At 50.6% G+C, this 14,121-nt stretch overlaps 1 protein-coding gene across 1 annotated transcript in view; it reads left to right on the forward strand.

The window, feature by feature from the left end:
• The window catches only part of VPS13C (vacuolar protein sorting 13 homolog C), a 992,635-nt gene that overhangs the window by 522,428 nt on the left and 456,086 nt on the right, over window positions 1-14,121 (forward strand). The window lies entirely within an intron of this gene.

The following is a 14,121-nucleotide window of genomic DNA, read 5'->3' on the forward strand; positions in this document are numbered from 1 at the left end:
AGAAAACTGTGACTCTCTAGAGAGCCAATAAGAGCCCTTGCCAGCTAGAGAAAAATCCAGTAATCTCAGTCTCCAGCAGGTGGAAGGTGGTGAGCCCTTCAGTCTCCTTACTACTACTTTTCTCTTTTTTTACTGTTGTATTCTCTTACTTTGGTTGAATTAGGTGATATTCTCTCCTCTTTCTGTGCATCCCCCCCCCCCCCCCCCGAATAAAAGAGGCAGAGGCCTGTGGGGTCTCTTAGTGCCTCAGGGGTGTCAAACTCGGGTGGCCGGGTCCCTCCCCCCATGTCCTCCCTGGAGTTATGTATTTGATTTTTTAAAAATACTTATTTTAGACGATTCAGCAGAAATCTGCTCAGATGGCAAGATTCCTCAAGCTGTTCAGGGAGCTTTAGAGGCAGGGAAAGGCAGCCGCTAAAAAAAAAAAAATGGGGAACGTTCACTAAAACCTGCTCTGTTGCTATGTATCTTAAATTCTCCGAGGACAAGCAGGCTGCTTGTTCTCACTGATGGGTGACGTCCACTGCAGCCCCCTCCAACCGGAAACTTCACTAGCAAAGGCCTTTGCTAGTCCTCGCGCGCTGATGCGCACCGCGCATGCGCGGCCGTCTTCCCGCTCGAACCGGCTCGTGTTCATCAGTCTTCTTTTGTCCGCGCTCGGGACGGTCGTGTTTTACCGCCGTTTCGTGCCCCTCAAGTTGACCTCGCGCGTCTTCGCGATTTTCGCTAAAAAAAAGGAGACCGATCGGTCTTCACCCTTTTCCCATGTTTCCAGCTTTTTCCCCCGCGTAAGTTTCCTTTCGCTTTCGGGACCGGCCTATTTGGCCTCGATTCGGGTTTTTCTCCCTTCTTTTTGGTGCCCTTCGTCATCATCGCGAATTTTGATTTTGCCAGCGTGATTTTTCCGCCCATGTCATCGAAGTCTTCCAGCGGCTTCAAGAAGTGCACCCAGTGTGCCCAGGTAATCTCGCTCACTGATAGGCACGCTTCAGTGTCTGGGGGCTGGGCACCGCCCGCAGGCCTGCAGTCTTTGTGCTCTTTCAAAAAAGAGGACTCAGTGGAACGCGTTGTTCTCGGGCTCTTCGACGACAACAGCACGGGCATTGAGTGCATCGACATCGACAGCATCGAAGTCTTCGACCTCGGCATCGGCATCGACTGCATCGAGGCCTCTACCTCCGGCATCGTCGGTACCGAGGTATCGAAAGGCTGCGTCGGTGGCACTGGGACCTCCGCTGTTGCTGATGTCGTCGGACGGTGGTGCTTCGTCTGGAGTGCAGGTGAGGGCTGTCCATTCCCCTGCTGGTGGCGGTGAGCCTTCGGGTGGGTCTCCCCCTGCCCTGAGGGCTCCTGCGGTACAGCCCCCCCCCCCCCCCCCCCCCGAGATTGACCTTCTTCGGCCTTGGCCCCGAGGAAGCGATGGTTGGATTCTACATACTCCTCGTCGGTACCGGGAAGCTCCGGTGACATGCTTCGCTTGAAGAAGTCTATGAAGCATCGTCACCGGTCTCCTTCCCGTCTCGGTACCGAGAGCTCTGGGTCGCCGAGGGAGTCGGCACCCAGTAGGCATCGGCACCGGGAGGACCGTTCACCCTTTGTTCAGGAGGTGTCGATGCGCTCCCCCTTGGACAGCCCGGAACCGCCTCCACGCCCGGAACAGACTCTGACATCGACGCCTGCATCGGCTTCTCAGTCTTTCTCCACAGCCGCTCTGCACGAGAGTCTCCAGGCCGTTCTTCCAGAGATTCTGGGAGAGCTGTTGCGCCCTTCTCCTCCGGTACCGGGGGTGCTTGCGCCACCGGTACCGTCGAGTGAGGCGCTGGCTGGCCCCTTGCCCGAGGTGAGGTCTCCGGCTGCGGCCGCCTCCCAGGCAGACTCCCCGTCGGCGGAGATGCTGGCGAGGGAGTCCACCTCTCGACGCTCCTACCGTGGCCGTGTTTCCACGGAGTCAAGTCGGGCACGGCTTCAGATGCAGGTTCGTGAACTTGTGTCTGATACCGATGGTGAGGCCTCGTGGGAGGAGGAGGAGGACATCAGATATTTCTCTGACGAGGAGTCTGATGGCCTTCCTTCTGACCCCACTCCCTCCCCTGAAAGGCAGCTTTCTCCTCCCGAGAGTCTGTCTTTCGCGGCCTTTGTCCGGGAGATGTCTACGGCCATCCCCTTCCCGGTGGTTGTGGAGGATGAGCCCAGGGCTGAAATGTTTGAGCTCTTGGACTATCCTTCTCCACCTAAGGAAGCGTCCACAGTACCCATACATCATGACCTAAAAAAGACATTGCTGGCGAACTGGACCAAGCCTCTAACTAATCCCCACATTCCCAAGAAGATCGAATCCCAGTATCGGATCCATGGGGACCCAGAGCTGATGAGCACTCAGTTGCCTCACGACTCTGGTGTGGTGGATCTGGCCCTAAAGAAGGCTAAGAGTTCTAGAGAACATGCTTCGGCGCCCCCGGGCAAAGACTCCAGAACCTTAGACTCCTTTGGGAGGAAGGCCTATCATTCCTCTATGCTCGTGGCCAAGATTCAGTCCTACCAGCTCTACACGAGCATCCATATGCGGAACAATGTGCGGCAGTTGGCGGGCTTGGTGGTCAAGCTCCCTCCTGAGCAAGTCAAGCCGTTTCAGGAGGTGGTCAGTCAGCTGATGGCGTGCAGAAAATTCCTGGCCAGAAGGGTATATGATACCTTTGATGTTGCGTCCAGGGCCACTGCTCAAGGTGTGGTGATGCGCAGACTCTCATGGCTGCGTGCCTCCGACCTGGATCCAGCAGTGGATTGCGGACTCCCCTTGCCGAGCGGACAACATTTTTGGAGAAAAAGTTGAACAGGTGGTAGAACAGCTCCACCAGCGGGATAACGCTTTCGACAAATTCTCCCGCCGGCAGCCTTCAGCATCTACCTCCTCAGGTAGACATTTTTATGTGGGAAGGAGGGCTGTTCCCTACTCTTCTGGTAAGCGTAGGTACAATCCTCCCTCTCGACGGCCTGCGGCCCAGGCTAAGCCCCAGCGCGCTCGCTCTCGTCAGCAGCGTGCGCCTCAGCAAGGCCCCACGGCTCCCCAGCAAAAGCAGGGAACGAGCTTTTGACTGGCTCCAGCACAGCATAGCCGACATCAACGTGTCCGTGCTGGGCGATCTGCCGGTTGGGGGGAGGTTGAAAGTTTTTCACCAAAGGTGGCCTCTTATAACTTCCGACTGGTGGGTTCTTCAAATAGTCCGGCAAGGATACACCCTCAATTTGGCCTCGAAGCCTCCAAATTGCCCACCGGGAGCTCAGTCCTACTGCTTCCAGCACAAGCAGGTACTTGCAGAGGAACTCTCCACCCTTCTCAGCGCCAATGCGTTCGAGCCCGTGCCATCTGGGCAAGAAGGGCTTGGATTCTATTCCAGGTACTTCCTTGTGGTAAAGAAAACAGGGGGGATGCGTCCCATCCTAGATCTAAGGGCCCTGAACAAATATCTGGTCAAGGAAAAGTTCAGGATGCTTTCCCTGGGCACCCTTCTTCCCATGATTCAGGAAAACGATTGGCTATGCTCTCTGGACTTGAAGGACGCCTACACACACATCCCGATATTGCCAGCTCACAGGCAGTATCTGCGATTTCAGCTGGGCCCACGTCACTTTCAGTACTGTGTGCTACTCTTTGGGCTTGCCTCTGCGCCCAGGGTGTTCACGAAGTGCCTAGCTGTAGTAGCAGCAGCGCTTCGCAGGCTGGGAGTGCACGTGTTCCCTTATCTCGACGATTGGCTGGTGAAGAACACATCCGAGGCAGGAGCTCTACAGTCCATGCAGATGACTATTCGACTCCTGGAGCTACTGGGGTTTGTGATAAATTATCCAAAGTCCCATCTTCTCCCAGTACAGAGACTCAAATTCATAGGAGCTCTGCTGGATTCTCGGACGGCTCGTGCCTATCTTCCGGAGACAAGGGCCAACAATCTGTTGTCCCTCGTCTCCCGGGTACAAGCGTCCCAGCAGATCACAGCTCAGCAGATGTTGAGATTGCTTGGCCACATGGTCTCCACAGTTCATGTGACCCCCTTGGCTCGTCTTCACATGCGATCTGCTCAATGGACCCTAGCTTCCCAGTGGTTTCAGGCTGCTGGGGATCTAGAGGACGTGATCCACCTGTCCACGAGTTTTCTCAAATCCCTGTATTGGTGGACGATTTGGTCCAATTTGACTCTGGGACGCCCTTTCCAAATTCCTCAGCCACAAAAAGTGCTGACTACGGATGCGTCTCTCCTGGGGTGGGGAGCTCATGTCGATGGGCTTCACACCCAGGGAAGCTGGTCCCTCCAGGAACGCGATCTACAGATCAATCTCCTGGAGTTACGAGCGGTCTGGAACGCTCTGAAGGCTTTCAGAGATCGGCTGTCCCACCAAATTATCCAAATTCAGACAGACAACCAGGTTGCCATGTATTACATCAACAAGCAGGAGGGCACCGGATCTCGCCCCCTGTGTCAGGAAGCCATCAGCATGTGGCTGTGGGCTCGCCGTTACGGCATGTTGCTCGAAGCCACATATCTGGCAGGCATAAACAACAGTCTGGCCGACAGGTTGCGCAGGATTATGCAACCTCACGAGTAGATCTCTTTGCATCTCGAGCCAACCACAAGGTCCCTCAGTTCTGTTCCAGACTTCAGGCCCACGGCAGACTGGCATGGGATGCCTTCCTCCTGGATTGGGGGAACGGCCTGCTGTATGCTTATCCTCCCATACCTCTGGTGGGGAAGACTTTGTTGAAACTCAAGCAAGACCGAGGCACCATGATTCTGATTGCTCCTTTTTGGCCGCGTCAGATCTGGTTCCCTCTCCTTCTGGAGTTGTTCTCCGAAGAACAGTGGAGATTGGAGTGTTTTCCGACCCTCATCACACAGAACGAAGGGGCGCTTCTGCATCCCAACCTCCGGTCTCTGGCTCTCACGGCCTGGATGTTGAGAGTGTAGACTTTGCCTCTTTGGGTCTGTCAGAGGGTGTCTCCCGTGTCTTGTTTGCTTTCAGAAAAGATTCCACTAAGAGGAGTTACTTCTTTTTATGGAGGAGGTTTGCCGTCTGGTGTGACAGCAAGGCCTTAGATCCTCGCTGCTGTCCTACACAGACCCTGCTTGAATACCTTCTGCACTTGTCTGAGTCTGGTCTCAAGACCAACTCTGTAAGGGTTCACCTTAGCGCAATCAGTGCATACCATTACCGTGTGGAAAGTAAGCCGATCTCAGGACAGCCTTTAGTTGTTCGCTTCATGAGAGGTTTGATTTTGTCAAAGCCCCCCGTCAAACCTCCTACAGTGTCATAGGATCTCAATGTCGTTCTCACCCAGCTGATGAAACCTCCTTTTGAGCCACTGAACTCCTGCCATCTGAATTACTTGACTTGGAAGGTCATTTTCTTGGTGGCAGTTACTTCAGCTTGTAGAGTCAGTGAGCTTCAGGCCCTGGTAGCCCAGGCCTCTTACACCAGATTTCATCATAATAGAGTAGTCCTCCGCACTCACCCTAAGTTCTTGCCGAAGGTAGTGTCGGAGTTCCATCTGAACCAGTCAATTGTCTTGCCAACATTCTTTCCCCGTCCTCATTCCTGCCCTGCTGAATGTCAGCTGCACACATTGGACTGCAAAAGAGCATTGGCCTTCTATCTGGAGCGGACACAGGCCAACAGACAGTCCACCCAATTGTTTGTTTCTTTTGGTCCCAACAGGAGGGGAGTGGCTGTGGGGAAACGCACCATTTCAAATTGGCTAGCAGATTGCATTTCCTTCACTTACGCCCAGGCTGGGCTGGCTTTTGAGGGTCATGTCACGGCTCACAATGTTAGAGCCATGGCAGCGTCAGTGGCCCACTTGAAGTCAGCCACTATTGAAGAGATCTGCAAAGCTGCGACTTGGTCATCTGTCCACACATTCACATCTCATTACTGCCTGCAGCAGGATACCCGACGCGACAGTCGGTTCGGGCAGTCAGTGCTTCAGAATCTGCTCGGGGTTTAGAATCCAACTCCACCCCCCTAGGCCCATTTATGTTCTGTTCCAGGCTACACTCTCAGTAAGTTGGATAAGTTGTTAGGTCAATCTCAGTTATGTCCTCGCCGTTGCGAGGCCCAGTTGACCATGTTTGTTGTTTTGAGTGAGCCTGGGGGCTACGGATACCCCATCAGCGAGAACAAGCAGCCTGCTTGTCCTTGGAGAAAGCGAATGCTACATACCTGTAGAAGGTATTCTCCGAGGACAGCAGGCTGATTGTTCTCACAAACCCGCCCGCCTCCCCTTTGGAGTTGTGTCTTCCCTTGTCTTTGTCTTGCTATATACTGGGCTGACGAACATGAGCCGGTTCGGGTGGGAAGACGGCCGCGCATGCGCGGTGCGCATGGGCGCGCGAGGACTAGCAAAGGCCTTTGCTAGTGAAGTTTCCGGTTGGAGGGGGCTGCCGTGGACGTCACCCATCAGTGAGAACAATCAGCCTGCTGTCCTCGGAGAATACCTTCTACAGGTATGTAGCATTCGCTTGGGCAAGATACGGTCTCCCCTGTTGTGGCTGACCTCTAGTTATTTTCAGCTCCTCTTTGATCGCTGTGTCTTGGGGCAGGGGCCGTTCAGGCGCGATGGCAGAAAAGCTAAAAAAAAAAAAAAAAAAGCTCTGCCGCTATTCAGTTTGTCAGCGGCGGGGAGTATTCACAAGCGGTGCTTGTAAATGTTGCACTGTGGTTGAGGCATTGTTGCAGGACAGGGCAGGGGCTATTCAAAAGTAAGGTCCGCCAGTCGGGGGGGCTGATTCGGGCGCTTCAGGTGTGGTCAGTTTGGCTTCAATGGCGACACCGATTTTGGCAGGAAACGCCGCCATTTTAACTTCTCTCACTGCCTTGTCTCTTCCTGCAGCGTCTGTCTCTGCGCCGGTTTATCTGCCACTTGCGACTCCAGCTCTAGTTTCTTCAGCATGTGAAGAAGGATTTCCTCCTGAGTTTGTTGTTCAAATGTATCAAGCATTTTTATTACACAAAGTCTGCTCTTGTGGAAGCCCCAGTGAAGCGGTCTCAGGAGGGACAGTTAGTGTCTGCAAAAAGGTTCAGGCTGTCCTGGGAAGTTGATGAGGATTTTTGTTATGAGCCAGACCAGGAAATGCCATCTTTGGAGGAGCCAGGTGTGTTTCCAGAGTTGCTGTTACATCCTGAAGATGATGTGGAAGCTCTCCCTGCGGGGCAAGATCCATTAGTGGTGAGAATCTTTCATAAAGATGACCTGCAGGAGCTTATTTCCTTAGTGTCCACCACCTTGCATTTTGAGGATCAGCAGACTTCTGCTGCGGAGCCCAGGAAAGTTGATTTACTGGTGAAAGGTATTCGGAGACCAGGTAAGACCTTCCCAATGCATCAGGATAATAGGGATATCATTCAGGCGCAGTGGGAGGTGCCTGATTCTGCCTTTCGCCTTTCTAGATCAATGGTGCGCCTTTATCCTGTCCTGGATTCAGACAAAGAGCTTTTGCGCCCTCCGGTGGTGGATGCAGTTGTCTCCCGCGGTCACCAAGCGTAATACGGTTCCCGTAGATGGTGATACCGCTGTTAAGGATGTCCTGGATCGCTGCATAGAATCCTTGTTAAAAAAAATACTTTTGATGTCTCTGCTCTGGCAGTGCAGGCGGCTGTTTGTGGTTCTTTGGTGGCGAGGGCCTGTTTTTGTTGGTCTGAGAAGGTTTTAGATTGTACTTCAGATGTTCTTTCAGCCATAGATGCTGAAGTAGCGAAATTGGAGATGGGATTGGCATTTTTAGCGGATGCTCTTTATGGCCCCTCGCTCTCTTTGGCTTCGCTGCTGGTCTGCGGATGCGGCTTCTAAGTCCAAGCTTAATAAATTTCCCTTTAAAGGGTTCTTTCTGTTTGATGATGAGTTGGACAAGCTGGTCCACGGCCTTGGGGAGACTAAAGTCCCGAGACTGCCTGAAGATCATCCCAGAGGGTCTGGACGCAGTGTTTTTTTTCCGTCTATAGTAGAGGCCGGGACATTCGTCGCTGTAGACCGGGCAGGGTGGTTCCGGTTCAACGCTCCAGGTTTTTCCAGAAGACCCAATCCTTTCAGGGTAGCCAAAGAGGTGGTTGGGAGACAGGAACTTCCTTCTCAACTTCTTCCCGTACTCGGCAATGAAGGTTTTAGGGCCCAGCCTCCAGTTCCAGTAGCTGCTCGGTTGACGCAATTTTATGGGAGGTGGACCTAGATTATTTCCGACCAGTGGGTTCTAGAGGTTATTCGAGATGGGTACACCTTAGTTTGCATGTCCGTTGCCAGACGCATTCTTGGAATCACCCTGCCACTCTCGGATCAAAGCAAGAGCTGTCAGGGACACTCTGCACAGACTGCTAGATCTTCAGGCCGTTTGTCCGGTTCCTTTGACAGAGCTTCGACAAGGTCATTAAACCATTTATTTACTGGTTCCCAAAAAGGAGGGTTCCTTCAGGCCGATTCTCGAGGCAGTCAATCTGGCCCTCAGTGTGCCTTCTTTTCGTATGGAGACTTTGCGGTCGGTCATTGTGGCGGTTCGTCCTGGGGAGTTTGACGGCTCTTGACCTCACGGAGGCCTATTTGTATAGCCCGATTCGTGCTGCGCATCAGTGTTTCCTTTGGTTTTCAGTGCTAGGCCAGCATTTTCAGTTTCGGGCTCTTCCCTTCTGGCTTGCGACCGCTTTTCGAACTTTCACCAAGGTCATGGTGGTAGTGGCCGCAGCTCTCAGAACAGAAGGCATTCTAGTCCATCCTTAGACGATTGGTTGATCAGAGCAAAATCGTACTAGGAGAGTGTTCAGGCTACAGCTTTCATGGTAGGTTTCTTGCAGTCCTTAGGTTGGGTAGTGAATGCGCAGAAGAGTCATCTACAGCCTGCTCAGTTTTTGAGTACCTAGGAGTGTGTTTTGATACGCAACAGGGCTGAGTTTTTCTTCCGCCGGCTCGAATCCTCAAGCTGCAGCTCCACATTCGCCAGTTATTGCAGTCCCCAAGGCCAACGGCCAGGGATTATCTTCAAGTCCTGGGTTCCATGGCAGCGACGATCGCTCTGAAGAGGTCTCTCCTTTCAAGGTGGTCACCGCAGAAGGACACACTACATCAAAGATTGTCTCTTCCAGCACATGTGAGGAGCAGCCTTTGATGGTGGCTTCATGACACCAATCTAACCAAGGGAATGCCTCTAGAACAACCCAGCTGGATAGTAGTCACCACGGACGCCAGTCTCAAGGGCTGGGGAGCTCACTGTCAGGGGCAGTACGCTCAAGGCCTCTGGTCTCCTCAAGAGAGTTCTTGCTCAATCAACCTGTTGGAGACCAGAGCAATTTGGCTAGCGCTCCAGGCTTTTCTCCATCTATTGATGGAAGAGACAGTCCGAATTATGTCAGATAATGCCACAGTGGTAGCTTATATCAATCAACAAGGGAGGACGAGGAGTCGGCAGTTGGAACAAGAAGCGTCACAGCTTTTCCAATGGGCGGAGGTCCATCCGATCACCCTCTCAACTGCACATGTGGCAGGAGTTCAGAATGTCCAGGCAGATTTTCTCAGTCGAAGCATGCTAGATCCCGGAGAGTGGGCTCCAAGCAACGTAACGTTTTAGCGGTGGTGAAGTGTTGGGGGCTTCCCAAGATGGATCTCTTTTTCTTCCGCTCTCAATGTGAAAGTTCCGTTGTTCTTCAGTCACAAGGATCCCAGGGCACAAGGGGTAGATGCTCTTCTTCAGCTTTGGCCAGCCGGTCTTCTTTACGCCTTTCCTCCATGGCCTCTAATAGGGCGTCTACTTCAGAGAATATAGTTACACAGGGGCCTCGTGATTTTGGTGGTGCCAACTGGCCTTGCAGAACATGGTACGCCGATCTCCGGTGGCTTTTGGTAGGAGATCCTCTCAGGCTCCCGGATCTGAGAGGTCTTCTGGTGCAGGGTTTGGTATATCATCCAGATCCAGGTTGATTCTGTCTTACGGCCTGGCCCTTGAGCGGGCCAGGTTGACAAGGGATACTGTGCTAACATAGTTACTACTATGCTTCACTCTCGTCTGTGCTCTACCTCCTTGAATTATATTCAAACCTGGAGGATCTTTGAGACATGGTGTGAGGAGCTCAGTTTATCTCCCTTACGTGCCTCCGTCCCACAGATTTTGGGTTTTCTACAGCAAGGGTTTGATAAGGGTCTGGCTTTGGCCTCCCTTAAAGTACAGATTGTGGCACTTTCCTGTTTCAGAGATTGTGTCCAGGGTAAGTCTCTTGCTAGCTATCCGGATGTTCTCAGGTTTTTGTGTGGGGCAAACCTCATTTGTCCTCCAACTCGCTACTCTTTTCCTCGCTGGGACCTTAATTTGGTGCTGTCGGCCCTTACCAAGCCTCCTTTTGAGCCTTTGTCTTCCTGTACTTTGAAGGATTCGACTCTGAAGGCAGTGTTCTTAGTGGCTATCGCCTTGGCTAGGCGAGTGTCGGAGTTGCAAGCTCTTTCATGTAGGTCGCTGTTTTTGGAGTTCAGCTCGGATCGAGTAGTTTTGTGTTGAGTTCCTTCCTTTCTGCCCAAGATGTTGACTCGTTTTCATTTGTCTCAACCGGTGATGTTGCCTGTATTAGGTTCTTTCTCCAGCTCCGAGTATCAGCAGCACTTGAAATGTTTGGATATCAAACGAGTTCTGAAGCATTATGTCAAGTCTACGGAGGAGTTTTGTCAGGCCGATCGTTTGTTCTGATTGGCGGGTCTCACAAAGGGCTCATAGCTTCCAAGCTATGGCTTAAAGAAATGATAACTTAAGCTTCCCGATGGCGTAAAGAAATGATAACTTCAGCTTACCTTCTCTCCAGGAAACCAGTTCCAGAAGGGGTTAAAACCCGTTCTACCAGAGGTCAGGCCACTTCTTGGGTGGAGCGTTGTCTAATGCCTCCTGAGGACATTTGTAGGGCGGCGACTTGGTCTTCTCTGCATTCCTTCTTTAAACACTATCGATTGGTCGTCAGCAGGTCGTTTTCGGGACAACAGTCTTAACGACGGGGCTGCTAGGCTCCCACCCTTGATCTTACTGCTTTGTTACTTCCCATCAGTCACATTATGGGCCGGTCCGGATGGACGCTAAGGAAGGAGAAATTAGACATTACCTGCTAATTTGCTTTCCTTTAGTCCCTCCGGACTGGCCCATATCCCTCCCTTTATATCTTCTGTGTCTTCAAGAGTTAACTGATGTTTGTTTCTTGGGAGCTGTGTTACTTGTTTGCGGTTCCATTGTTTAAAAAAAAAATTAAGCATGTTCTATGTTGAGCATGATATGTTGAGACGTATAGTTTGGTCTAATGTTTCTGTGGCACACCCCCTGTGTTGGCAATGTGCCGGTGGCTGCTCAGGCTTTTGGATGCACAGATAATTTCCTTCCTATTTTGCTTCCTTCTGCTTTGGTACTTTTATTACTGGATTTTTCTCTAGCTGGCAAGGGCTCTTATTGGCTCTCTAGAGAGTCACAGTTTTCTCAGTCTCCACCTGCTGGAAGGCGTGCACAACCCATCAGTCACATTCTGGGCCAGTCCGGAGGGACTAAAGGAAAGCAAATTAGCTGGTAAGGTCTAATTTATCCTATTCTTGTAACAATGTGCATAACTTAATTGGCTTAAGCCAATCAGCGTTAACAGTACATAACAAGCAATAATGAACACTAATTGGCAATAATTAGAATTTACCTGCACGACTCACTAAGTGTATTCTGTAATGCACTTTGCCTAACTTCTAATTCATGCAGGCTAAAGGGGCGTGGTTATGGGCAGGGAAATTGATGTTATGTGGGCATTCCAAAATTTATGTGCATAGTTATAGAATAGTGCACAGTGTGCGTAAATCTACTAATCGAGATTCACACCATGTTTTCATTGGTGTAAATGAATGCTTGTAGTTTTAGAAGCCGGGATATCAACTAAGCATATTATGTATAGTAACATAGTAGATGACGGCAGAAAAAGACCTGCATGGTCCATCACAAATTAAATCCGGAAAATCACATTGTGAAAAGTATATGAATTTATTTGCATTCTGCAGAGGGAAATAAGTATTTGATCCCTCACCAACCAGTAAGAGATCTGGCCCCTACAGACCAGGTAGATGCTCCAAATCAACTCGTTACCTGCATGACAGACAGCTGTCGGCAATGGTCACCTGTATGAAAGACACCTGTCCACAGACTCAGTGAATCAGTCAGACTCTAACCTCTACAAAATGGCCAAGAGCAAGGAGCTGTCTAAGGATGTCAGGGACAAGATCATACACCTGCACAAGGCTGGAATGGGCTACAAAACCATCAGTAAGACGCTGGGCGAGAAGGAGACAACTGTTGGTGCCATAGTAAGAAAATGGAAGAAGTACAAAATGACTGTCAATCGACAAAGATCTGGGGCTCCACGCAAAATCTCACCTCGTGGGGTATCCTTGATCATGAGGAAGGTTAGAAATCAGCCTACAACTACAAGGGGGGAACTTGTCAATGATCTCAAGGCAGCTGGGACCACTGTCACCACGAAAACCATTGGTAACACATTACGACATAACGGATTGCAATCCTGCAGTGCCCGCAAGGTCCCCCTGCTCCGGAAGGCACATGTGACTGCCCGTCTGAAGTTTGCCAGTGAACACCTGGATGATGCCGAGAGTGATTGGGAGAAGGTGCTGTGGTCAGATGAGACAAAAATTGAGCTCTTTGTCATGAACTCAACTCGCCGTGTTTGGAGGAAGAGAAATGCTGCCTATGACCCAAAGAACACCGTCCCCACTGTCAAGCATGGAGGTGGAAATGTTATGTTTTGGGGGTGTTTCTCTGCTAAGGGCACAGGACTACTTCACCGCATCAATGGGAGAATGGATGGGGCCATGTACCGTACAATTCTGAGTGACAACCTCCTTCCCTCCGCCAGGGCCTTAAAAATGGGTCGTGGCTGGGTCTTCCAGCACGACAATGACCCAAAACATACAGCCAAGGCAACAAAGGAGTGGCTCAGGAAGAAGCACATTAGGGTCATGGAGTGGCCTAGCCAGTCACCAGACCTTAATCCCATTGAAAACTTATGGAGGGAGCTGAAGCTGCGAGTTGCCAAGCGACAGCCCAGAACTCTTAATGATTTAGAGATGATCTGCAAAGAGGAGTGGACCAAAATTCCTCCTGACATGTGTGCAAACCTCATCATGAACTACAGAAGACGTCTGACCGCTGTGCTTGCCAACAAGGGTTTTGCCACCAAGTATTAGGTCTTGTTTGCCAGAGGGATTAAATACTTATTTCCCTCTGCAGAATGCAAATAAATTCATATACTTTCCACAATGTGATTTTCCGGATTTAATTTGTGATGTGCTATCTCTCACTGTTACCAATAACCTACCCTTCAATTATGGGCTGCTCATGTCTTTGTCAGTGGGCAAACTTACAAAATCAGCAAGGGATCAAATACTTATTTCCACCACTGTATGTAGTAGGAGATCCTATTCAAGTACTCTGGCCCATTTTCTTTAAAGACCTTGATAATCAGATACAGAGACAGAAATGGTATGATGTGCACGTTGCTTACAATCTTCTATTAGTCTTTTTGCAGATTGTAGAGTGCATTACAGTAATCCAGTCTTGATGTTATCATGGCATGAGCCACTGGGACAAAATTTGCCTTCTCCATGAGTGGAGACAGGAATTGTAGTTGTTACAAATGACAGAAGCAGCTCTTAAAGGTTGGTTGGATTTGGAGGATCATCATAAGTGTTGAATCTAGCTGTGTTCCAAGTTCCTGATTTGTGATTTAAGAGGGAATTCATATTTCCCAAAAGAGATTTTGATGTTGGGTATATGCCCACTTGTGTTAGGTACCTACAGAAGCTTTATTTTAGTTGGGTTAAGGGAAAGTTTGTTGTTAGCCCATTCTTGAGTTGCTATTAAACAGGTAATCAGTTTATTCAGGGCTGTAGGTAAATCAGGTATGAGTAGCTGCATATCATTCGCATAGATGTAGAACTTGGCGTCCATTGACCAAATCAACTTGGCTAGTGGCTTGAGGTGGATATTGAACAGAATGTTTCAGTATCGATCCTTGTGGTACCCCACAAGTTAGTGCCCATGGTAGCAATGAGGTGCTACCAAACATTATGTA

The sequence above is a fragment of the Microcaecilia unicolor genome, chromosome 1 (genome assembly GCF_901765095.1).
Source record: "Microcaecilia unicolor chromosome 1, aMicUni1.1, whole genome shotgun sequence".
Lineage (NCBI taxonomy): Eukaryota > Metazoa > Chordata > Amphibia > Gymnophiona > Siphonopidae > Microcaecilia > Microcaecilia unicolor.